The 25241-nt window shown below is 49.3% G+C and overlaps 1 long non-coding RNA gene across 3 annotated transcripts; it reads left to right on the top strand.

The window, feature by feature from the left end:
* The first annotated feature begins 375 nt into the window (after positions 1 to 375).
* Positions 376 to 23347, top strand: LOC129048257 (uncharacterized). 3 transcript variants are annotated; one of them, XR_008510459.2, is made up of 4 exons: positions 376 to 1134; positions 2071 to 2302; positions 6835 to 6918; positions 22989 to 23347. It is a non-coding gene; the product is annotated as an uncharacterized LOC129048257 (long non-coding RNA). The 3 variants fall into 3 exon arrangements; XR_008510458.2 differs by lacking the exon at positions 22989 to 23347 and adding an exon at positions 8411 to 8799; XR_008510457.2 differs by lacking the exon at positions 2071 to 2302.
* The last annotated feature ends 1894 nt before the right edge of the window (positions 23348 to 25241 follow it).

Here is a 25241-nt window from a genome sequence, read left to right as displayed (position 1 = left end):
TTGTGGCATCTTGTTATGGCAGCCTGAGCTCACTAGTACAGGGGGTTCTTAGGTGAGGGATTTGCTAAGGTTGCTGACTTTAATACACTACCATAGAGGACAGAAGTGTGCACAGAGAAGGGAGTGCCTGGCTCAGTCAGGTGGGCATCAGGGGAGGCTACCTGGAGGAGGTGGTGGTGCAACAGAATAAAGAGAATCTGGTCATGAAGAGAGGAAGAGGAAGAAGAGGAAGCAGAGGTGGGGGGGGGGACAAGGTGCAAAGACACAGAGGTGTTAAAAGGATAGGTTTGGGGACACCAAGAAGAATTCTATATGATTGGAGAGCAGGGTTAGAAGAGGATTTGAGAGGAGAGAGGAGGCTGGGGCACAGGTGGGCCCACCGATGAGGGAGGACCCTTCTTTATCTTTCTGAGAAGATGATTTACAGACTCCCACCTGCCAGAGGACTCCACGATCAGTGACTAACTTGCTGTGTGAACTTAGGCAAGTCACTTAACCTCTGCGCACCATAATTCTCTCATTTGTAAAACCGGGCAAAGCATGGCTGCCCTGCTTGCCACCCGGCTGCTTTGTGGGCTCAATAAGCAAGCGCGTGTGAAAGCACTCTGGTGAAAGCCTCATAATAGCGCCACGGAAATGGAAGGTGTTATTATTATGTAACCGCGCTGACTCCCGTCAGAGAGTGTGGAGTCAATTGGAGTCTTGAGGGATGTCAGGGAATTGGCTGCTCTCTGAAGCGTGTCATAGAGACCTGTCTTTTCATTGTACTCCTTTCATATCACTGTTGGCCCGATGAAAGAAGGGGAGAGAATCTTTGATATGTCTAAATATTCCACTCCCACCAAGATGGGAGGAATTCCGAGGAAGAGCTATTATTAGAGTCTGAGCTGGAGGCAGGCGCCTATGTGGATCAGAGGCTGTCAGTTTGCATAAACAGCCTCCCGCACTTCCCAGGCTGCTGCGGGCCTTGGCACAGAGTAGGTGCCAACCGTGCTGGTTGTATTGCAGTAGCACTGCCCAGACAGGCAGAGGACCAGCTTCTGGTTCCCATTCTGCATCCACTTTGCTGGGCAACCCCAGAGCCAGTCACTTACCCTCTCTGAGCCAAGGAAGATGTTATAGTGCTTCCTGATGGTGAGTGCTTTTATGAACGGGGAAGATAAGATGCTGTATGGTACAGAGATCTGGGCAGGCCAAAGAAGTGACCAAGCACAGGCTGCTGACATTCTGGGTATGATGAAGCCAGGGAATTTCCTTTCTGGGAAGGATGCATTAGGATTTGGTTCTTCCTAGACCTTGTGTCAGAACCACCTGGGGAGTTTGAAAAATCAGATTCCCTGGCACTGCTCCAGGCTTAGAATCAGAATCTCTGGAGGTGAGGCCTGGGACTGTCTTCAGCAAGCTCCGTAGTGGTGTGGATGCAAGTGGCTCAGCACTGGTCCATGCTCCTGCATTTACAAAGGCTTGGACCAGGTCAACTGTCTGGGTTGGGGACACCGTGATTCCATGGGAACAGGGCAGGGCACCCTGCCTAGTGCTTGACCCAGTGAGTCCAGCCCTTTCCCTGTTTACTTCTAGGCCACACTAAGCCCTCCAGGAGCCTGTGGGTGGGTCCTGGACCCACTAGTCCATGAACTGGGGAAATGATGGTTGTACTCTGGCTCCTGGCCAGCTCCAGCTGGGCATGATGTCTTCCATACCAACCCTATATAGATTGCCATGCCTAGATGGAGCCTGCCATGTCTGGCTCAAGACTCATAGAGACCAACTGGGGAGGGCTTCTGGCAGGTGAAGAATGGGCCTCTTTGGACTCATTTTCAATGACTTGTCAAAATCACTTGTCAAAGTGCCTTCGCTGACAGGGAGCCTCAGAAAAAGGCCTGGAGGTACCACCTGAAAACAGCTCCCTGTTTCAAAGGTGAGGAAATGGGCTAAGAAGGGCCAAGTTGGTTTGTTACTTTCACTAGAACCCTTGTCCTTTTGGATTAACCCTGGGACCTGGGTGAACTTGAAGAAGGCAGAGCCCGGTCAGGCATACAGAATCAGAGACTATTTTGTGTTCTAATGCAGGCTGACATCCTGGGGATAGAAGATATCCTGTCCCTGTCCCGGCTGTTATGGGCCTATTGAATCTCTAGGCTCAGCACATCACAGTCCTTCCAGTCCCTGCCTTCTCTCCACTACCATGACAACTAGCTACCAAGGAAGAATAAGAGCAGTGCTTCTTGCCTTGGCTGTCCACTAGAGTTTCCTGGTGTGCTTCAAAAAATCCTGATACCCAGCCACACCCTTGACCAATCAAGTCAGTATCTCAAGTGTGGGACCCAGGTCTCAGTAAATATTTTTAAAGCTCCCTAGTGATTTCATTGTGAAGCTAAGGGGAGAACTGCTACTTTAGAGTGGTGATTCTCTACAGGGGGTGATTTTGCTCCCCAGGGGACACGTGGCAATGTCTGGAGACATTGTTGATTTTTACAACTTGGGAAGTACTACCGGCATCTGGCTGGTAGAGGCCTGGGATGCTGCTAAACACTCTAAAGTACATACGACTGCCCCTACAACAGAGAACCATCCAGCCCCAAATGTCAGTAGTGGTAGGGTTGAGAAGCCCTGCCTTGGATGAAATGGGGGAGGTGACCTTGCTCACCGTTCAGCCTTGCAGGCTGACCATCTCCCTCTTGCATCTTCCCAGCCCCCTTTGAAGAGAGCCTCTCCCAGAGTACTAAAAGTTTCCCAGTGGGTGTGAGCAGCTCTCAGCGTATTAGCTACCTGGGTTTTCTGCCATGTCCAATACCAGTCATTGAGACAACCATCAAAATCACAATGATCTTTCACCTTTACTAGATGAAAAGCTAAGGCAAACTGCTCTCAGATGAAATGGAGGGGGCAGAAGCCTGGAGCAGTGCCTAGAGCTGGAGGGATATGATTCAGATGCATGAAACAAACATCCCCAGATCAAAGTTAATTTCTTCCCTCTGTAAAGAAGTATGTTGGTGTGGAGCCCAGGGCTGGAATGATAGTTCATATGTCAGGGACCCAGGCTCCTTCTGGCTTCTTGCTCCCCCATCCTCAGCACACAGGCCCCCACTGAGGTCCAAGAGGGATGTTGGAGCTTTCAGAAGGACTATGCTTTTCTTCTCCTTCCAGGACTGGTGGAGGCACCCAGCCCTCCTGATACTTCTGTATGACTCGTATAATACTCCTGTGAGGAACAGAGAGTAGGTGTCATATCCGTCCATTCTACAGATGCAGAAACTGAGGCTCAGGGACTTTGAGTATATGTCAAGTTAGAAGTGGAATTCAGGACTTCCAACTTTCCTAATGGTGGTCTTTCTCCTGCAGGGGACTGAGGGGGACACACCCCTTCCTCATCTAAGCCTTTTACATCTCAGATCTGGTGAATTTTTCTGACTCCTTTAAGGCAGGGCATACCTGCCCATATGGTGTTTACCCCCTGAGTTTAAGTGACATTATGGCTAGATGACATAAGACAGTGGCTTTTTCTTTTTTGAGACAGGGTCTTTCTGTGTTGCCCAGGCTGGAGTGCAGTGGCATGATTATAACTCACCGCAGGCTTGAACTTCTGTTCTCAAGCGATCCCCCTGCCTCAGCCTTTGGAGTAGCTAGAACTACAAGTGCACGCCACCATGCCTGGCTAATTTATTTATTTATTTTTACTTTTTGTAGAGGCAAGGACTCACTATGCTGCCCAGGCTGGTCCCAAACTCCTGGCCTCAAGCAATCCTCCTGCCTTGGCCTCCCAAAGCATTGGGATTATAGGCATGAACCACCATATCTGGCCTATGGTGGCTCTTAAGGCATTCTAGAACAGCAACATCAGAATCATCTGGGAGCTTGTTAGAAATATAGATTCTTGGGCCAGATGTGGTGGCTTATGCCCAGCACTTTGGGAGGCCAAGGCAGGCAGATCACTTGAGGTCAGGAGTTCAAGACCAGCCTGGCCAACATGGTGAAACCCCATCTCTACTGAAAATACAAAAATTAGCCAGGTGTGGAGGTGCATATCTGTAATCCTAGCTACTCAGGAGGCTGAGGCAGGAGAATTGCTTGAACCCGGGAGGCAGAGGTTGCGGTAGCCAAGATCACACCACTGCACTCCAGCCTGAGGTACAGAATGAGACTCTGTCTCCAAAAAAAGAGGAAGAAAAAGAAATACAGACTCTCGCAGCCATCTGTTTGAACAAACCTCTGTGTCGTTCTGAGCCCTGCCCTCTAAGGTTTGAGAGGCTCTGCTCTAAGCAATCCTGGAGACAGCTTTGCAAATCCCAGTCCTAGAGAAGCCATGTGAATTGCCAGAGGCTGCAGTCAGTCCCACACAGGAAACAGCTGGAATCTCAGGACCCCAGCTAGGACCTGTATAGGACTTAAGGCCAGGGCTAGGTGAACAGGCTTTATTAGTAATGGTAAGCTCAGCTGCTGAGACAAAAATCAGCCAAATCAGTAGCTAGAAGAATAACGTCCAGGTTGCAGGCCGATCCGACCCTCACAGTCTTCCAGGGGCCCTTTTTCTGATTTCTCTCCCATCTTCTCATAGGGCATTGTCCTCATCTCTCTCGTGCACACTGTGGGGAGGGAAAAAGGACCCAGGATGTTCTTAATGTGCCAGACTGGAAGCGGCAGACATCACTCTCACTGGCATTCCAGACCTCAGTCATGTACACAGGAGGCCAGAAATGCTGTCCAGCTAGACAGCCAAGGCCCAACTACCTCTGACCCCAGATTCCCCACCCTTCTCCTCACTTACTACATTCTGGCCACTGTTCCATCCAAGGGCCCACACTCTTCCTACCTCAGGCCTTTTTGCAGGTGCTGTTCCCTCTGCCAGAAATGCTTTGCCCACCCTTGTCACCTTCCCTGACCAGCCTATGAGCAGTGAATGCTCTCCTTGGTATTCTCTGTCTCAGCCTCCTGTTTGTTTCCTTTGCTGGGATATGACTTGAGTTTGCATCTTTGTCTGATTACTCAAAGATCTTGGGCCTGTTTCTTCCACTGGCTCTAACCTAGACCTGTGGCATCAGAATCACCAGGGGTGCAAATTCTCCAGCTGCACCCCAGATCTACTGAATCAGAAAACATGGGGGTGGGGTCCACCAATCAGGGTTTTTAAAAACCCTCCAGGTGACTCTCATGCACAACAAAATCAAAAAATAGTTCTCTGAGGCTGGAATCTGGGCATCTTCAGGTCTACATGGCCCATTGGTGAATCTCTGTGGAGTGCAACTGCACTCTCCTCTCCATAAGCCTACTCCTTGGCCTACAACATGGAGAGAGGGAGTTGGGGAGGTGTGACCATGGGAATAGATGCAGAATTGGTGTGGAAGCAAGACAGACTGACCCCCAGGGAACATGCAGCAGCCACATGAGACAGTGCATCATGGAGCATTAGGAGGAGGGGAAGAGAGTGGACCATAACCATCAGAGGATGGAACTCCTGGTCAGGAGAAGGGAGGTGAAGCGCCAGTCCTTCCACCACTAGCTGGGCAACTGGGGCAGGCTCTCTCTCTTGACCTCAGTTAACACAACTCTAAAATGGGGCAATAGTGATACTTCACAGCATTTCTCGATTAAACAAAACAATGTGTGAAGAGTGAGATCAATGAAACTCCTAACTGCCTTTTTTTGAGCACCCACTATGTGCCAGGCCTGGGCCAAGCACTGTATGATTTCATCTTCACATCAGCCTTTTGAAATAAGTTCTAAATCACTCCCAATTTGCAGATGAGAATGCTGAGGCCTAGAGCTCTTCAGTCACTTGCCTACGGGTAACACCAAAGCAGTAGCTGGCAGGGCTGGGTTGAGGTGAGAGGACATCGGTGCTCTTATTCTGCCTGACAACGAGCTGTGTTCTGTTCCTCATCGCTTCCCCAGCACAGCCAGTCAGGAAGGCAAGAAGTGCTGCTGCCTGGGCCTTTGGGTGTGTCTGCTCCTCGTCCCTTTGAGGGCTCATACAGGAAGCAGGCTTGATGCATGCTTGTCAAGTGGAATAGAACTGAGGGAGAAGAGAGTGCCCTCAGCCTAGCCCCCCAGGGAGGCCCACTGCACTGTGGCATCGGAAGTGGTTCTGCCTCTGCAGGGCCTGGTCCCACCTGTCTCACCATGTCAAGGCTGGGCAAGGCTGCCTGGCTAAGGGGAATGCATTGCTCCCCAGACCTGTGCATAGTCGTGCCCACCTAGCTGTGTTGTGGGAGTCAGAATCAGGTGTGCAGAGAGGCAAGCAGGGCTCTTGCCTTTAGCAGATGCTCCATTGAGAAGTTGTTCATGCATTCGTTTATTCTTGCCATCCTCAGCATGTTCACTGACCCACAGTAAGAGATGATGCCATCTACCAACCTCAGCATCCCGTGTAATATTTAGACACATCAATGGCTAATTTTAATGCAAAATACTGGGGGCAGGGCAGTGCAGAGCAGGGACCACTTCTGCCTGAGGATGGAGTAGGGGAGAGTGGAGGCTGCAGGGAGGCTTCAAAGAGGAGGTGATATTTACCCAGCATCTTTAAGAACATTATCCCTCACTCTCACCTGTTCTTACTCTGCCATTTGAACTCACCCAAGCCTCCCACTACCCCTCACACACCCATGCACATATGCATAGCACCACAACTGTTAGCCAAACCCCTGCACCAGCACCAGAGAAGTTCCACCTGCATGAAGTGCTTCCTAGGTGCTGGTGGAGGCCATCCAGGTAACTCATGGGTCAAATTCCACCTTGAAATGAATTTTGTTTCATCTCACAGTGTTTAAAGTTTTAAACTTCAACAATTTATGAGCCAGAGATTGCATACTAATAATTTAGAATTTTCACTTTCTCTAGAAAAATGAGAAGTCTCTCCAGCCCCAATGATGGCCAGCACCCTGGAGCTGAGGGGGCTGAGTGGCGGCTGTGCCCTTTAGACAGGTGAGTGTGCTCCAGTCCTGGGCTCCCCGCCTGCTGCACATATCTGGAGTCTACCTAGGCCGGAGAGACACTTGACTTTAAGACCTCTGGGTGTCTCCCACTGGGTCCTGTGGAATTTGCCCAGGAATGGCTGTGAAATACCCCTACTCCTTTTGCTCCCATTAAAGCGGGCATATCAGAATGGGAGTGGCAGTTGTAAAAGTAATAAGTCATTTATAATAATCAGCATTTATATGAAATGAATGTGACACATCTCCCACATGACTGGGTCACCTGCATGTGATATGACCCCAGGGCTCTTAGCACAAAGCGTCATGGCAAACTATGCCTGGCTCTAACTCTCACTGGCATTTTGGGGGACATCAAAGCTCAGTACAGACTCTGCCCAATCAACACAGAAAAAAAGTAAAACTGATTAGAAAGGCGACGACCTCCAAGGGCAACTATGTGCCTGTTCCCATTTGCCCTGACAATACTTAACGCCTTTACCAAAGAGAAATCTTCTCAGCTTGAGGCTGCATGTTTTTTGAATCCCAGATATACATATACATATATATATGTGTGTGTGTATATATATATGTAGATATATGTGTGTGTGTATATATATATATATATATATATATTTTTAAAATCAGGCAGCAGCTCCCAGTTTTCTCACCTAGGGGTAGCTTGTGGCCAAGAGGAAAGAGGAGTTGTCTGTAAGACAATTTTTTCCCTGGCTTTCCTTTCTAAAGCCACCCCTGAAGGGATGATGCTGGAAGTGGGAAGAGGAAGAAGGGGAGAGGGAGCGCTCCAAGGGAAACAGGAATAGGGAGAAAAGGTGCTTCCTGGCCCCTGGAGATGTCTCCAATGGGTGCAGGTTTTGTAAGTAGTGGGACCCCAGCTTTCCCTGCAGCAACCCAGGAGGAATGGCTGGGTGATTTCCAGCAACCCTGAAGGTTTCCAGCCCCAGTGTGGGACAAAAGCAGAGTGCAGGGCACCTAAAAAGACTAAGGCTGGGAACAGCGATTGTTTCTGAAGTAAGCAGAGGGGTCTGAGGACCCGAGGTCTTCCCAAAGCCTACATTTTGTGTAAGACTCTGTGACCTTCACATAATTTTTGCCTGCGGGGAAGAGCACCTGGCTGTGATGCACTAGGGTTACATTTCCAGGGAGCATTGCAAAAGGAGGGCTCCAGAATTCAAAGCTACAACGATTTATGCAAAAGTCTAAATAGGATTCTTCCTATAAGCTTGAGTTTGAAGACTGAGGTTCTTGCTCCCAGAGTAGATATTGAGGCAGATTAGTTCCAGAATTGGGTTACGGGTGTTCAGAGATGGCTAATGTGTATTGTCTAGAGGGCCAACTCAGGCCAAGAGGGGCTCTCTAGGGCTCTGTGTTAAGAGGGATTCTGAGGCAGTCTTGGCTGGGTAGGGGGAAAGCAAGCCTTCATTGATTAGTGAGCTGTAGCATGGATGTGATTTTTGTCTTATTTAACCCTTTCATTTTATAAGCAAAGAAATTGAGGGCTGGAAGAGTTAAATCTTTGGCCTAAGATTGGGGCAGAGCTGGAACCAACCAAGAACTCCTGATGCTAGTGCTTGTGGAATCCTGACAAGATAAGAAAGCAACAAGGAGGAAGGAATTCTAGGTAGGGGAGAACAATTGATCTGGGAGACAGCTCATCAAAAACAACCTGCTAGCACAACATCCTGTTCCCAAAAACCTGTTCCGCATGTAACCTTTCCAGCACGACCTTATAAAACTTCCCTCCAGCCCCTTTGCAGACAGCCCCTTCTCTGCTGTGCTGCCCTTTGCACCCTTGCAACCCTTTCTCTAATAAATTTGCCTTTCTTTACCTATGACTGTCTTGGTGAATTCCTTTACCGCCTGCCACACCAGCCCCAGCCAGTTGCACCCACGGCAGTGCTCTTTAACTAACAAAAATTCAGTGAGCATTTTTCATACCCTATTTTGTGCTGGTTTGTGTTAGGTGGTGGGGCAGTTTGAGTATAAAAATATTAAAAACATGGTATTAACTGCCTACCATAACATTTCTGATACTCATGAGACTATTACATGACTAATATTTATATTAGAGTATATTAACAGCTTTTGCATAAACCTCAGCATTTTATGAACTTGTTCAATATAGTACTCCACAGGGGGAGCCTCCTTGCAGTCAATCAAGGACCCACGTTCTTTCTATCTTGTAGCTCTGCCACCTCCCAGGGCCACATGGTTCTCTGCCTGCAGATGAAGAAGCGAGAGTGAGTGTGGAGGACTGTGTGGTCAGTTTCTGGGCTGGGCTGGGCGCATGGCTTCCACCCTGTGGTCTATGGGCCAGAACTTAACCACCTGGCCACACCTACCTGCAAGGGTTGCTGGGAATGTAGGTTCATTGTGTGATGATGGGAAAAGAGAAGGGGGCTTGAAGGAGATTTGCCATGCCCATTTTAAAGAGGAGACTGAGACTCAGAGATTTAAGCAGCTTGCCAAGGGTCAACCAGCTAGTAAGAGGCAAATGCAGAATTTGTATGAGTTTGCTAAGGCTGCCATAACAAAAGTACCACACACTAGGAGGCTTAAACAATAGGAATGTATTGTGTCGTGGTTCTGAAAACCAGAAGTCAGAAATCAAAGTGTTAGAAGGTTCGGTTCCTTCTGAGGGTTGAGAGAAAATCTGTTCCATGCCTCTCCCCTGGCTTCTGGTAGCCTCAGGCACTCCTTGACTTGTGGATGCCATTCTCTGTCTTCACCTTGTCTCCCCTCTATGTGTTTCAATCTCTGTGTCCGAGGACACCAGTCATACTGGATTAAAGCCACCCTAACAGCCTCATCTTAACTTGATCATCTGCAAGAACCCTATTTCCAAATAAGGTCATATTCACAAGTACCAGGGCTAGGATTTGCATGTCTTTTGGGGTGAACACAATTCAGCCCATAACAGAATTCAAATGCAGGGTTTTCTGTAAATGGTAAAAAGGACGTGATGAGTCGGCCTGGAGGATTCAAAGAAGGCTTCCCGGAGAGGCTCATGTTCAAGCTGGGCACTGAGGGTAGATCAGGAGTTCTCCAGGTGGAAAAATGGGTAGTGGATTCTAGAAAGAGGCATGAGGTAAGTCTCTGTTCATGTGCACAAAAGAAATAACCTGCATTTCTTTTTAGACATCCTAAATTCAGTTGTGGAACGAATTCATACAATCTTTTTCCTTTGAGTTTAAATTGGCAGGGCCTATCTGCCCAATTGAGGCAAACAGCAAATATATGTGGAGTACCACTTTGTGATAAGCCATATGCAATGCCCTGGGGACTCAGAGGAGAATCAAACAGAGTCCCTGCTGCCCTGGAGCTTACAGCCCAGGTCAGCATTTGGTGAGCCTACATGAAAGATAACTAATGAAATGAGAATAAGACACGTATGTCATAAGTCTGAAGTAAGTGGGACAGATAGAAAGTTTTATTGCCATTCACAGGAGAGGGACAACTTGGTGGCCTGGAGCAATCATGGAAGGCTTCCTGGTGGCGGACTCTAGGGCTGGGATTTGATAGAGGTCTTGGATATGGCAGTGGGTAAGGGCTGCGGCATTCTAAACAAGGAGAACAGCATAGCCAGGACTGCTGGAAGCCAGGCTGGGGTTGGAGAATGGCAAAGTCTCGAGTGCCATCCCAGGAGGTTGGGTTTTATGCTAAGGGCCCTGGTTTCACCACCTGGCTGCTGTCATTCTTCTGCTGGTGAGCAGATTGCATGTGAGCCTGCATCACTGGAGCTGCACCCAGTTTGGCCAGCACTGTGGCACGTCCTGATGACACAGACCCTGGGGCCTGCAAGGACCAGCAGGGGTGGTATGAATGGCTCCTGCATTTGAGACAGGCGCCAGGAGATGACTGTTAGGGCTGCAGCTCCAGTGACTAGATAAGAACAGACATCAAAAGCAGGCAATTGCTGTTCTTCCCACAAAGGGCACCCTGGGAGGGGTGGCCCTGCTAAGAGCTCAGCTCAGCAGTCTCCCTGTGGGGGGCCGGGGATGGCTGTGTCATGGCTACAGCTCCCAATTCACAGTTATTAAGCTAAATGACTGCCTCCCAAGCACAGTGGCACCAACCCTCCATCAGTTCACAGACCTCGCTGGGAGCTCCGCTTTCATCCCTCAGCGCCACCTCGCCTCCCTCCCTGGCCTTCAGAAGGTGGAAGGGCTGCTCTTCCCCACTGGCTGGGAAGGGAGAAGGCCTTCCTCTCAGGGAGGGAGGAAAGAGTTGATTAAGACAAACCCACAGCAAGGGCCTCCTCTCCCAGGGACCCTGGTGTGAGGGCAGAGGATGCAGGTAGAGTCCTGGGCTGTGCAACAGGTGCTTGGTTCTAGCCCTGGCCCAGCACTGATCCACTGGGGAAACCTGGGCCAGTCATTCCTCCCTCTGTCTCAGTTTCCTCTCCAACAAATGGGGAAAATGACATTGACAGTGTGGATAAAATATTTTCATACTGGATAAGAAAGAGCTTTCAAGACAAACATTCTGCCTTTTGAGTGTTTTGGAAAATATATAAGCAATACAATTCTAGTTTTTCAAACAAACCTAGTAAGGAAGGGGTGACTCAGGTCAGCAACCCTCCTACTGGCACGAAGGGTCCCAGAAGTAAGCAGTCTCTGACTCCATCCCATTTGTGTGTTGACAAATCTTAAATTACATGATCAAGAACCAGGGACCAGACAACCAGAACCTAGCTGTCACCAATTAAGAAGTCAGGATTAAGGACTCGTGGACTGACGGTAGATGCCAGTGGGAACGCTAATCCCTGTGAACCTTTCCAGGAACACATTGATACAGTAAACGTTTTCACTCAGCCAAGAAGGGCTCCTTGAAAGCTCAGCTCTTCCAGGAAGGCCTCCCAATTTCTCCTGTACAACACTGCACGGGAGGGGTTTGCTAGTGTGTCTGTGTCTTTCCTAGATGTGAGTGCCTCTGGCTTGGAAACCACATCATTGCTGTGCCCCCAGAACCTGTCACAGGGCCTGGTGGGAGTAGGTGGTCAGGGAGCAAATGTGAATCAAAATTCTGTCTGAGCCCCTGCTGGGTGTCCAGCAGCATCAGGCACTGCAGGGGATGCTGAGGACTGGTCTGATCATTGCTCCAAACGTGTGCCCTGGAGGAAAACGGAGAGTGGCTAACAGGGTTGGGCAGTGTGGACAGAAGGTGGGCATGTGACGGACTCCAGGAAGGGGGTCGGGGGGCTTCTCAAGAGATGCACTTGGCTTGGACTTTGAGGGATGGGCAGGCGGAGGAATGAGGGTATTCCAGGGGAGCAGAAACATGACTGAGTGCCTGGAGACTGCCAGGAACTTTATGAAGCATGTCCCGTTCTATCCTTCCCACACCGGTGTGTAGACAGTATTATCTCCATCTTGCAGATGAGGAAGTGCAGGCTTTGCAAGGCTAGGTGATTTTTTTATGTTCACACACAGAGGTGGGTTTGAGTTCAGGTCTGTTCGTCTAATGGGGACACTAGGACATGGGCAGAGACAGGAGATGGCGTTAGTCAGACAGCAGAGGGGGACTAGGAAAAGGGACAGGCCAGAGACACTATGGGGCCTCTCCTTTCCAAAATAATTTCTCGGATCTCATATTTGGCCCTGGGGCTTCCAGCTTGATAGGTTAGATTTTGCCCCCCATCAGACAGTAAGGAAACTAAGACTTAGAAAAGGGGTGTGTTTTGCTGCTCTGCCAGAGATGGTTTAGGATAGGTACAGACCAAAAGGGGTGTCTCCACCAGGATGTCAGCTCTGCAAGGGTAGAGCTGCACTGGCTTGCTCAGCATCGCACCTCCAGGGTCAGAGTAGAGCCTGAGTCACAGCAAGCGCACAGTAAATGTTTGCAAAATGAACATGTGAATAAATGTAGGGGACTTCCAAGGAGAGAGAGAGAGACAGAGTATGTGTGTGTGTGTATGTGTGTATGTGTGTGTGTGTGAGTGACTGTGTGTGTGTGTGTGAGAGACTGTGTGTACATGTGTGTTTGTGTGAGAGAGTATGTGTGTGTGTTTGTGTGTGTGTGTGTGAGAGACAGTGTGTGTATGTGTGTGTGAGAGAGAGAGTGTGTGTGTGTGAGACAGAGAGACTGTGTGTGTGTGAGAAAGACAGAGTGTGTGTGTATTTGTGAGAGAGAGAGAGAGAAAGAGAGAGAGATAAGCTGAGAGTGCTGCCTTTAGATGAAAACCTGGATGATCTTAGAAGTTTTCCAAAAGGTGCTTTCTCACCTGTAACACAGAGAGAGCTACAGGCAGTGAATTCATTAAGAGCTTGCTCTGTCCTGGAAACTGAGCAAGGTTCCAGGGACACAGACACACTAATCACACTAATCCTCTCATGGAGTTTATAGAATTTGTGGAAGACAAACACTCATTGCTCATCCAACAGATGGCAGAGGTGATGGGACAGCATCCTAGGCCTTGGGGAGAGAGTAGAGAATGAGACAGTCAAGGTCCCTATCCTCAGCAAGCTTACTTTTTTAGTTGGGGAGGACAGAGCATAAATCAGAAAGCAACTAAAACCAAAATAAAAATGAAACCAGAGGTGCCAGATGACCTGGGACAGTGACAATTGCTATGAAGATAACAAAAGCGGGGAAGAGTGATTTGTCTGGGGACTGGTGGAAAGAGGGTCAGGAAAGGCCTCTCCTAGCAGGTGCCATTTGAACTGAGTCCTGCTTGGTGCACCTAAGCCAGATGGGGAAGATTTGGAGAAAGAGCATTTCCGGTGGAGCAAACCGCATGTGCAAAGGCCCTGAGGTAGGTCTGGGCTTGCATTCTGGAGGAATAGAAGGAGGCTGCTGTGGCTGGAGCCCAGCGAGTGATCAGGGGAGAGGAGGGAAGGAGAGGAGGCTGAGGTGGAGAGGCAGGACCCATCATGCAGGGCTGTGCCTGGTGGGTGGAGTTTTTGTAACTGCTGCAGGAGGGATTTGGTCAGGCTAGTCATAACAGTTCAACATGTAACTGTTGACAAAACAAGGAACTGTACTAATGAAGTGCTGCAAGAGGCTATGAAGGCCAAGTGTAAGATGCCATGGTAGTAATTGTGTGGCCAAGAGGAGAAGCAACAGGACCAGATGAGCTCCTTAAAAGGGACACACTGGAAGCGGGTGAGTGAGGCAGCAGAGACATTAGTGCTGAGGTTGGCTGAAGCCAGAGTTAAGGAGGTGGCAGGGAGGATGCGCAAGTATGAATAGATGGCTGAGTTTCCTTGGATCTGGTAGAATCTGCAGGCCTGGTTGGTCCCAAGACCATTCTAAGAAAAGGAGGGCCATGCTGGGAGCTGGAAGAAACCTGCAGCAGGTTGGAGGATGAATGGAGTCCCTTCACAAGTTCTGTCTACTGGAACCTCAGAATGTGACCTTATTTGGAATAAAGGTTTTTGCAGATGCAACTAAGGTAAGGATCTCAAGGTGAGATCATTCTGCATTAGGCTGGTCCCTAAATCCAATGACAAGTGTCCTCATAAGCAACAGAAAAGACGCTGAGACACAAGGAGGAAGGGATATGAAGACAGAGGCAGAGATTGGAGTGATGTAGCCACAAGCCAAGGATCTCCAGGAGCCCCCAGAAGCTGGAAGAGGAAAGAACGGTTCTCCCCTGGAGCGTTCAGAGGGAGCTGGTGCTCCAACACTTTGATTTCAGACTTGTGGCCTCCAGAGCTGTGAGAGATTGCATTTCTGTTGTGTTAAGCCACTAAGTTTGTGGTAATTTTCTGTGGCAGCCCTAAGAAACACAGACAATGCCCTGTGAGAAGCCCCAGCTCGTACTGCTGCTGTGATTATTATGACCCTCTGCTTGGATCTGTTTTGAAGAGCTCTGCTCTGTTCCTATTTTGCTGCACTCCCCCCCTCCTCTCACCGCCCCCCAACCATCTATATTAGAATAAGATTGAATTTTCTAGCTTGGGTTACTAAGCTTTCAGATCTCGAAAGTGTGGCCATTAATCAGCTGTCATGGGATGTCGTAAACAAGGGGCTTTAAAAACCATGTTTGCTTTTTAGGCTGATAATACTTGGAGGTGAAGCTGGGAGAGTTATACATAATGCATGCATTTTAATGGGCCACGCACTAGAGCCCTCTTTAGTCCGAATGATTCGTTTTAATGTTCAAAATAAATATCAGAGACAATTTGCCAACAAAGCCGATTTTCTCCGCCTGCCATTAACTTAATCTTTATACCTCAGCCCAATGACAGAGGGGGTGGGGGGCAGAAGGAGGGCTTTGGATTGCAAGTAAGTGGGGGAAAAGCAGGTGGCATGGTCACGAGCCGTGGGGTGACTGCATGTCTGGGATTGTACAGGATAGTCCTGATTTATGCCTAATGTCCTGGAGATATTCTGAGGTTGGTTTGAGTGCTGCTGCCAATATTTAAATGTTTTTGATGGACCAAATAACAATTTCATATGGTTTAACCTAAATATATAAATAGCTCTTGGTTTGTTTGATAACTTACATGGTTATGGTAAATATGCCCTTTATAGGTGGGGAAACTGAGGCACTGAGAGCCAAAGAGCATTGCCTGGGGACATGGAGCTCCATGGAGGCTGAGCTCCAGGCTCCCTGGGTGCTCCTGCTCCCAGCCCAGGTGATTTCCTCTTGGAGTGTGTCCAAATTATCACTGCCCTCTCTCTGCTCCAGCTTGTCCAGCTCCTGCCTGCTCTTGGGCTCTCAGCCTCAAGGGCTTCTTGCTGCACCTTTGGAAGGTAAACCCTGAAGGCACTCTTTGTTCTGCCCCAGGTCTCCTGGGGTGGTGATGCTTGAGGAAGGATCAGCAAACCCACTGTCCAAACCTGGGCATGGCACCGTGGTGCATATCAGTCTTGATCACCTGCAATATGGAACCGTGGAGACTAATCACACATACTTATAGTTAAGTAATTTTGGATAATTGACACATATTTGGAGTAAGGTATGATCCTTGCTTTTTAGAAGGTTACTGAAGGTAGGATGGGGAAACAAGATGAATATTCCTCCATATTTTGAGGTTGATTTTTTGAATTCACTTATTTTTTTTTAAGAGACAGAGTCTTGATCTGTTGCCCAGGCTGGAGTGCAGTGGTCTGATCATAGCTCACTGTAGCCTTGAACTCTTTGGCTCAAGTGATCCTCCTGCCTCAGCCTCCCTAGTACCTGGGAGCTAGAGGTGCGCACCACCATGCCTGGCTAATTTTATTTGTTTATTTTTGTGTGGACAGGGTCACTTCACTATGTCGCCCATGCTGGTCTTGAACTCCTGGCCTCAAGTGATGCTCCTGCCTTAGCCTCCAAAGCACTGGGGTTACAAGCATGGGCCACCCTGCCCAGCCTGGAATTATTTATTCTTTCTTTTATTCATTTAATAACTATGGAGTCCTCAAGTGCCAGGTGTTCGGCTGAGTGTCAGGATAAATTCACCTAAATATCCAGATTTCTGGCATTCTGGAAAAATGGTCAGATTTGGCTCCTAACCCCGCGTTCTTGCCTGGCAGCTCTTGGCTGGCACTGAGCTGTGGCACCCTCCCAGCCTCCCTTCACGTAGCCCATATTATTCTCCTCTGTGCCACCTGCCTGGCCCCAGCAGGTACTTGAGTTTGGGAACACTGGTTGATCTCTGCCTCCTATATACCAAAACTAGGCATATAGTAGGTGCCAAAAAAATTCTTGCCATTTGTTGCATGAAACTGACTCAAGATGGTTCTCCTTAAAAGGTCCTCATCTTCCTTCAAATACTTTCACATCTCCATCCATGTGTTCTGGAGGAGAACAAGTGCTAATCCCTCCATGAGTGAGCTCAGCTTGGGGAGGGGACCCTGATGGGCCAACACCCAACCTGGGCATCCTAGAAGTGGGTACGCACACCATGGGCACATCAGCCTTGGTGAGAATGCAAACCTGCCCCCCACCCCCGACATCTATCAAAACTTGAAAATTTCATGCTCTTTGGCCCAGGTATTCCCAGGCCACATTCCACAGATGAGTTTGCAAAAGTGCATCAGGATATAGATGCAAGCCAGAGGGTTACAAAATTGTTTGCAGCAGCAACTAGAAACCCCCAAAATGTCCATCAGAAGGGAGTAAGTATGTGAGACGTGGTGCTTCCATGCCAACGGCTCTAGGAGAGAATGGGGCAGATATGGAGATATGTGCTGATATGGAGAGATTCAGAAATGCATTTTCAGCAAAATAAAGCAAGGAGCAGAGCAGTGGGCATGAACACATTTCGTGTATAAAAGACAAGTGAAAGCATGGGTTGATGTGAACCCTGGCTCTGCCACTTACCCGCTGTGTGACTTGGGCAAGTCACTTAACCTCTCTGGGAGTCATTACCTAGGCTGTAAACTGGAACTAATAATAGCGTCTCATCATAGAGTTGCTGTGATGTCTCATGCATTAATATATAGAGAGAGCATGAAAAGAGCTGGGGCCAGAATAAGACCTCTTTGGCTGTTATTATTACTGTATATGCATATATATGTCTTTATATTCTGGAAGAACACAAAATATTAGCAGGAGCTAGTTTTGTTATTGAGAAAGGTTTGGAAGGAGAGACATCTTTTTATTTTACATCTTTATGAACAGTTCAAAATTTTTATCGTAGGCATTTTTAAAACTTTTATTTCAAAATAAGTGAAAACAAATTGACCAACCACCAGGGAGGAATCTCTTTCTGTCTGGGGTAAAGTGGGAGCTGGGAAAGTTAACTGAGGAGGTTACCTCAGAGCTGGACCTTAAAGGATCACCCAGGCAGAGAAAAGAGCTGAAGGACGGGCATTCTGGCTGGGAAAACCAGCATGCATGAACGTCCAGAGGCAGGAGTGATCAGAGGGAGTAGTGAGGGGTCAGATTTGGGGATCACAGATGAGCAGCTGAGATGAGACTGGAGGGATCAATGAAAGAGCTTGTGGGCAGGGTTCAGACCTCCTGTACTCAAATCCATGTTTGCTTTTAGGTGATGAAGAATAGACGATATATTTTTTAGCTGGATACAGAAATGCAACATGCCCATTTTGCCGGATAAGAAAACCGCAGTCCAGAGGAGCGAAGGGTCTTTCCTGAGGTTCCACATCAAGTTACAGGCATAGAGGGTCACTGGCTGCTGGTGTCATCTTGTTCTGCCACATAGTACATGCTTCATCAGCCCCACCTGACATTATCTCACTGTAAGGTTGGGGAAACTGAGGTTCAGCGGGGAGGCTACTTGTTTCTTTTTGTATAGTCTGTCTCCCCAGTCAGCGAAGGCTCTAGGAAGGCAGGACCTATGACTGTTCTGTGGACTAACGCTTGCCCCAGGGCCCAGGACTGGCACATAATAGGCGTGCAGTAAATGTCTGTGGAATGCAAGAATAAAACAAGGTCATGTGGGAAGTCAAGGGCAGGCAGAACAGAAACCCAGGTCTCCGTCTCTGGACCCGCAGACTGGGCTCTATTCAGTGCACTGCGAAACCTGAACTCGTGGTGCTGAAAGGGAGCCTTGGGTATCTTGAGAGTAGGGCCTGGGTCTTGTGGTCCATATTGCCCTTGGTGAATGAATGAAGAAAGGAGAGAATGCACATATGTATGCATCAACGAGAGGATCTGGTCCAGCCCTTTCATGAAGCCCAGAGAGGGTAAGGGCTTGGACAAGGCTGCATAGTTTGTGGGCCCAGGGCCAGCTCAGAGCAGGGCCTCAGACAATGTCAGCTGAATGAATGATACAGCTTCCCTGCTTGACATGGGGCAGGGACCCTTTCTCTCCCTACAGGGGCAGTTCTGCAGGAATGGGATCATCTTTTCAAGCCACTGCCTGGGTCTTTGCATCACTCATCATCACCCCAGGAATGACATCAACAGTGGGCCCAGCTGCTTGTGACCGGCCTGCTCCCCACACCCTCCCCATCACCTCACACTGGCACATGGACCACAATGGGCCTCTAGGGAGCCCTACCCCTTTTCCCAAGATGGGAGGCCGGAGCAGGGACTGAGTCCTGGTGTGGCCTCATGTTGCTGTGCCCTTGTCCTTGCCCCTTCCTTTCCTCTGCGCCTCGGCTTCTGCTTCTCCAACCTATGTTCTTCGGTGCTGCCTTTGGTGTGGGGATGGGATAGGGTGGAAGAGAGAGCAGGATAGGTGCTCGATAACCCGGACCCAAACCCTGCTCTACCCTGACCAGCTCTGCAGCTGGCCTGGGGCGAGGCACTCACCTCTCTGAGCTTGGAGCTTCTCCCTGCAGGATGGGTGAGAATCCATTCTCCGCCCTAGTCTGTGGTGAGGGCTGGGTGACGCTGTACCAGTTACCCAGTACCTGCCCAGCGCCTGGCCTGTGCATGTTCTGGAAGTATGGCCAGTACTTTCATTACCTCTTCAGCGTCATTGCCCCCATCCTGGCATCCTAGCACCTGGCCCTCATTTGGATAATGCTTTATCCAAAGATAAAGCATTCTGTGTGGTGGAACATTCCATCTCCAAGCCTTTGCTGTCACTTGTGCCTGAAATGCCCTCTCGCTGTCGCTCTGAATTGGAGATCCCCTGTTTGCCCCCTGACCTGGCCTGTGTCTCAGAATCCCTCTGGATTCACGCTTTTTCCTCTGGGTGCCCTACAGCCCAGGCCCTTCCTCTGCAGGGTCCCATCTGCAGGCTGCTCCACCATCCGGGCCCTCCACTTCTCTCTGTTCCTGGCACAGCTGTGACTGTCTCTCCCTGCCTCAGTTCCCTGGAGGGTGTAGAGTGTCTGGATCAGGACCTTTACCTCCCCAGACTCACAGCCGAGGCTAAGAGAGGAGAAATGCCTGGGTTCAATTCCCAGCTCTGCCACTCCCCAGCTCTGTGACCTGGGGCAAGTGTCTTCCCGTCTCTGAGCCTCAGTGTCCTCCTCTGTGAAGTGGGGATGTTGTCAGCCTTTGCTTGGCCGGGTTGTAGTGGAGATCATCTGAATCCACATCTCAGTTTGCTTAGGATGGGTGCCCAGCTTCCCGTAAGGCCTGTGTGAGTGTTTGCTGTCATTATTGTTATTATTGTTGCTGTGGTCACCAACTCTCCCAAGGCCACAGAGCAGATAAGGAAGTGGGGTATCCCGGGTAGAGCGGCTGGGCCCAATGCCAGAGTCCAGCCAGTCTGCCCACCCATCTCCCTCCCACCTCTGAGGCCTCAGAGCTGCCAGGTTTTGAGGAGGGAGCTATGTATGTGCTGGGATTTCTGGAGGTGAAGGATAGTGCCCTTCTCCCCACCAGGGGTGGTTCTGGGAGGGGCAGGTGAGTGGCGGGGGATGTTGGAACAACAGAGCTCCTGTTTACCGTGAGGGACCTTAATATTGTGACTGCTGCTTCTGCTCTGCCTCCCTGCTGTCTCTCTTGGCAAATATGCTCCCTGGGGACCACGCAGGACTGGCTGCTCCCCCAGCTCCTTCTCTCCTGGGAACAGCCAGGGGAGGGGGAGCCGTGCCTCCGCTCCCTCCAGAGGGCTTTCTCTCCCTTCTGCGTGGTAGTGCCTGGCTGGGGAGGCACAACTTGAATCACAGCGGCGGGGAGACTTCTGGCCCCACGCCCCGCTTGCTGTGTGACCGTGGGTGCAGCACCTCACCTCTCTGAGCCTCAGTTTCCCTACTTGGGAAGTAAAGGGCTTAGTCTACAGCTCCAAAAAGTTATGAAAATTATTCTTTTTCTCTTCACCAGGAAAAAAAAAGAGACTTTCATTCAAAGTTGTGGTGGTTGTGGTTGTGGTGGTGGTGGTGGTAGTGTGTGTGTGTGTGTGTGTGTGTGTGTGTGTGTGTGTGTACCTAAAATGCAACCCTTCCTCCTTCCCCTAGGAAAGGCTCGCTTCAGGTAGGCCTGCTTCCCCCACTCCACCTTCCTCCAGGAAGCTGTCCCTGACCACCCCCCTCCCCAGCTGGGTTAGAGTCCTCTGGGCACCCGTAACACTGGCTTTCCTCTCTTAAGGCACCCATGTCTCACCTACTCTAGCAGCAGGCCTGGTTTGAGGGGTCTCACCCCAACCACAGCATAGAGCCTGGCAGAGCAGCCTCACTGCCTATGGAACTACTCTAAGATGAGACAACGGGAGGGATTTCTGGACTTTCAGATCAGGGCAATTTCCTGGGGGTCAGGATGCGGGTGGGCATGGGAGTGGAGGGCCCTGCTCTCAGGATCTGTGGAGCCTCTCCCTATAGAATCTTGAACGACAGAGCTGGGCAAGTGGTCCCTAGGACACACAGTGAGATGTTAACTCTCATTTCCCAGGCCTGATTTTGTATGTGGGCCTAGTTTGAGGCCTCTGTACCTCCAAGTGAGCCTTGCCCCCTCCCTGGGTGCCCCAGAGAGCACGGCTAGGCCCGGCTAGGGCAGCCAGCACGGCCCTCTCTGATCCTCCCTTTCATTCTGGGCCTCTCTGAACATCTGGCCCTGTGCCCTCCATCCTTGGTGTTCAAAGCTTCACAGAAGCAGCTCAGCAGGAAATGAGAGTGCTCTGACCCCTCTAGTCCCTTAAACTCTTTTAAAGGAAGAAATACCCTGATGGGAGTGTCTTCTGGCAGATTTACATTTTTTAAAAAATGCCAGTCACTGCTCTACAAAATGGGAAGCCCAGGCTCTAGAGTGAAGATCAAGGTGCAGAGAGCTGGGTGGCTGACTTTTCTCATCATTCTGCTCTGGGCCAAGGGCCGCTTCTCACCCCGCTTCCCGAGAGAGTAGCCACAGGGCCAGGCTCCCTCCATGCCCTCTCCCTGCCCAGCTCTAGCTTGGTCCATGGCTCTCTGAACCTCCCATTGCACTCCTGCTTCTGTTTTTGTGGGTGCCTGGCCTCCACCAAGCATCTCCTTCCCCTCCTAGCTCCTGACCTGAGGCCTCGGAGGAACCCTCCCTAGGTTCCAACTGGGAGGGCATCCCTCCACTCCATGTCCTTTGAGACTGCTTCTAGAGCCCAGCATCAGGAAACTATACAGGTTTGGAGCCCAAGAGATCTGAATTTAAAGTTTAGCTCTACTTTAAATTCAGCTATGGAATTTGGGCAACTCGCAAACTCTCCCTGAGCCTCAGGTTTCCCATCCAGAAAGTGGGTATAAAAGCACCCATCTCAGAGAGTGACTGCAAGGCAGTGAATGAATGTGTGTGATGTGCCTAGCAGCCAGCCTGAGAACAGTTCTGTTCCAAGTGGGGCCCAGGACTGGTGCCATCCGCAGACTGGTCATGACAGAAATGGAGAGTAAGAATACTTGTACAGCAACTTGACAAGCCGGTGACATTTTAGCTTATTTCATGAAAGCATTTCCAACAAATTGGAAAATAAACTGATTGGAAATGAAACAAACTGGTTCTTCCACACTTAGAGTTTGAGAAGTCTTACTCAGCATGGAAGAAATCTCAAGAAACAGTGGTTATTTTCATCCATCCATCCACCCATACACCCACCCACCCCTTCATCCACCCACTCACCCACCCATCCACCCATACGCCCACCCACCCATTCATCCACCCACTCACCCACCCATCCACCCATACGCCCACCCACCCATCCATCCACCCACTCATCCATTCACCCATCCACCCACCCACCCATCCACCCACCCACCCATCAATCCATCCATCCATCCATCCATCCATCCATCCGTCCATCCGTCCATAGATTCACCCCTCATGGTGAATTCATCCCTCACGGAGGATGCTCAGAGGAGCTTAATTTGGCTCTGGCTGTGACTCTTCATTTATTGAGCTTTGTTGGGGTAGATGAGAGAGGTCTGTATGTTCCCCAAATTTCTTCAAGCAGAGGCAGCTCTGAATTGTATCATATTGTTGGGGGTAGGGCCAGGAGAAGCCCCATCCCCCAATTGCACCCCTTGCCCTTGCTTGGCTCCTGCTTTCATTTTCATCAGGAAAACACGGGTAGGATTTACTCTAAGTCTGTTCTTCATCTTCCCAAAACTCAAAGTCAGGAGTTTGTCCCCCACTCCACCTCCCCCAAACTAATTTCCTTTTATTATGAAAACCAGAAAAATGACAAGTAATTGCTTGAAGATGTTAGAAAGATTGCATTTTGTTTTGCTACTATCAGCTTAAAAATAATGTTTAAGAGATTATGAATGGGTGATTAACTATTTTTTCTATTACTTCTCTCTCAAAAGCAAAACCACAACGATTGTGATATGCACAGTAAAACGAAAGCCCTGCTATCTGAAACCGGGCTAGAAGAAACCAAAAATACCCACCCCACAAGGAGCCATGTCCCTTTCGGGGAGAAATTGTTGCACTCAGATCTTGGAGAAGACAGAGCCATGCAAGGTTAAGTTGCTAAAGTGGCTAAAAGCAAACATGGTCTCCACGTGCTAGTTTTTCTCCATGGCCCCTCCTCCCGACTCCTTACAGTAAACAGCAGTTATGGAGACTGCAGTCAAATTCCCTATTTACTGCCTTTCCTGAGTCAGTTTGTTTTGGGTGAAAACAGTCTCTGATGCAGCTCTATTGCACCATTTCAGCGGGTGTTTATCATTTAAAAGGAACAATTTTAATACCTACATTTGCCTTACAGTATGAGCCATAAATGTGATTTAGGTTTCCCTTTATAATAGACTCTACAAACGATTGCCTAGGCTCCAGAAGAACTGTTCCTCCAAGTGCTGGCCATGAAAATGAACAGGCTTTTCCTTTCTTTACAAAAGTTTCCCTTTTTAATACCTTTTGAAATCAATTGAACAAAAACTGGGTAAGTGGGCTGATTCACACATCTTCCTTGCTGGGAGTCTGGAGCCTCCCAGGAATGTCTTGGGAAAGGATGGGTCTCCCAGAGTGGGCATGGGAGGAAGGCCCAGGAGGTTGTGCTGCTGATGCTGTTTGTCCTACTTCCTGCCCCCCTGGGCCCCAGCTTCCTCCTCTGTAGTGGTGAGGTGGTGATGGTGGTAATAACATAGATCTCCGACATCAGTGCTACTCAAAGCCAGATTTGTGGGCTGGCAGCATCAGCATCACCTAAGAGCTTGCTAGAAATGCCAATTCCCTGGCTCTGCCCAGACTTGCTAAATCAGAATCTCTGGAGGTAGGGCCCAGCAATCTGTGTGAGAAGGTTGTCCAGGTAATTCTAATACATGCTAATGTTTGGGAAGCTCTGACTATTTGGAAGCAGAGCTAGAAGCCTGTCAGGGGTCAGAGTGAACTGCTGAAATTGTTTATGAGCTCCTATAATCCAGTGGCGTCCTGGTCCCGGGAGCGGTGAGCCCACTGGGTGCTTAGGATCCAAGTTGGTGAGTGACAAAAGTAATGGATCCAGTCTTGGACACCATAGACTAGACTTGAATGTTGACAGACTCAGGTGTGTGTCCTGAGATGGGAAGGAGGACGGTGACAAGTCTGAAAGATAGAATCTGTCCTGTTTATTCAGAGTTGATGTCTACATGGTTTCAGGGTGTAGAGCCGGGTAGAACCCCGGGGGAGAGGAGGCATGCGAGAGTGAGCTCCTGGCCAATGGAAGTGTGCAGGGAGGAGCTTCAGACTGTGATCCCCTTTGCCATTGAAGGGGTTCCTACACTGGGGAGGGTCCCCATTGGCCTCAACACTCCAGGACCTGTTTCGTTTTAGCCTATACCTCACCTTCTTGTGGCTTCCCTTCCCCAGAGTAGAAGGGTTGTAACCCTGCAAATGAGGAAAGTCCTTCTGCATGGGCATGCTGCTTCCTGCTGAGAAATACCTCCATTCGGGGGAAAAATGGGATTAATTTTTAGCGGAAGCAGCAGTGGCTGAACATGCAGTTTTCAAATTGTTGACTATGATATTAAGTAACAAGCAGACTCCTGTCCAAAGGATGTTATTAAAATTAACTGTTTTAGCACTACAGTTAGAATCAAAAACCAATCTGTCACTCCTAAATTGGTTTCTTTCAACTGCTATTTGCGGGTAAAATGAACAGTTTTAACAATTACATCTCCAGTGCAAATCATAAACTTGATTTACAAGAAAACACTTAATTTACTGCATTTGACTGTGCACCAGAGCTGCCAATTATCTGACTGTAAATTTCCCCACTTGGTTATTTGTTTCCTAAACAGCAGCCTTGGCCCCATTGCCTGCCTCACCTCTGGGCTCAAGGCCCCACCTGGGGTTGCAGACACTGATTGGGGTTTTGTTTGTGAAGCACTAGTGCTCAAAAGCAGACGGGGTCCACATGGACCCTCTGTCTGTGTTACTTCAAGTTGTAAAATATTGAGTAGAATATCACTGCTTTTTAACCTAGTCTGAGCTAGCCACAAAGGAGGAAGAATCCCAGAATCTGTGAGCATAAAGACCGTGGAGAGAATCATTCATTCATCCATTCATCAAACAATGATTACGCAGTCATTTTCCCAGAGCTAGGAGCTATAGGTTATGCAGTGATGGCTGCGTCTCCC

Source organism: Pongo abelii, chromosome 8, assembly GCF_028885655.2.
Source record: "Pongo abelii isolate AG06213 chromosome 8, NHGRI_mPonAbe1-v2.0_pri, whole genome shotgun sequence".
NCBI lineage: Eukaryota > Metazoa > Chordata > Mammalia > Primates > Hominidae > Pongo > Pongo abelii.
Note: the sequence above shows the minus strand (reverse complement) of the source record. Positions and strands in the feature narration are given on the sequence as shown.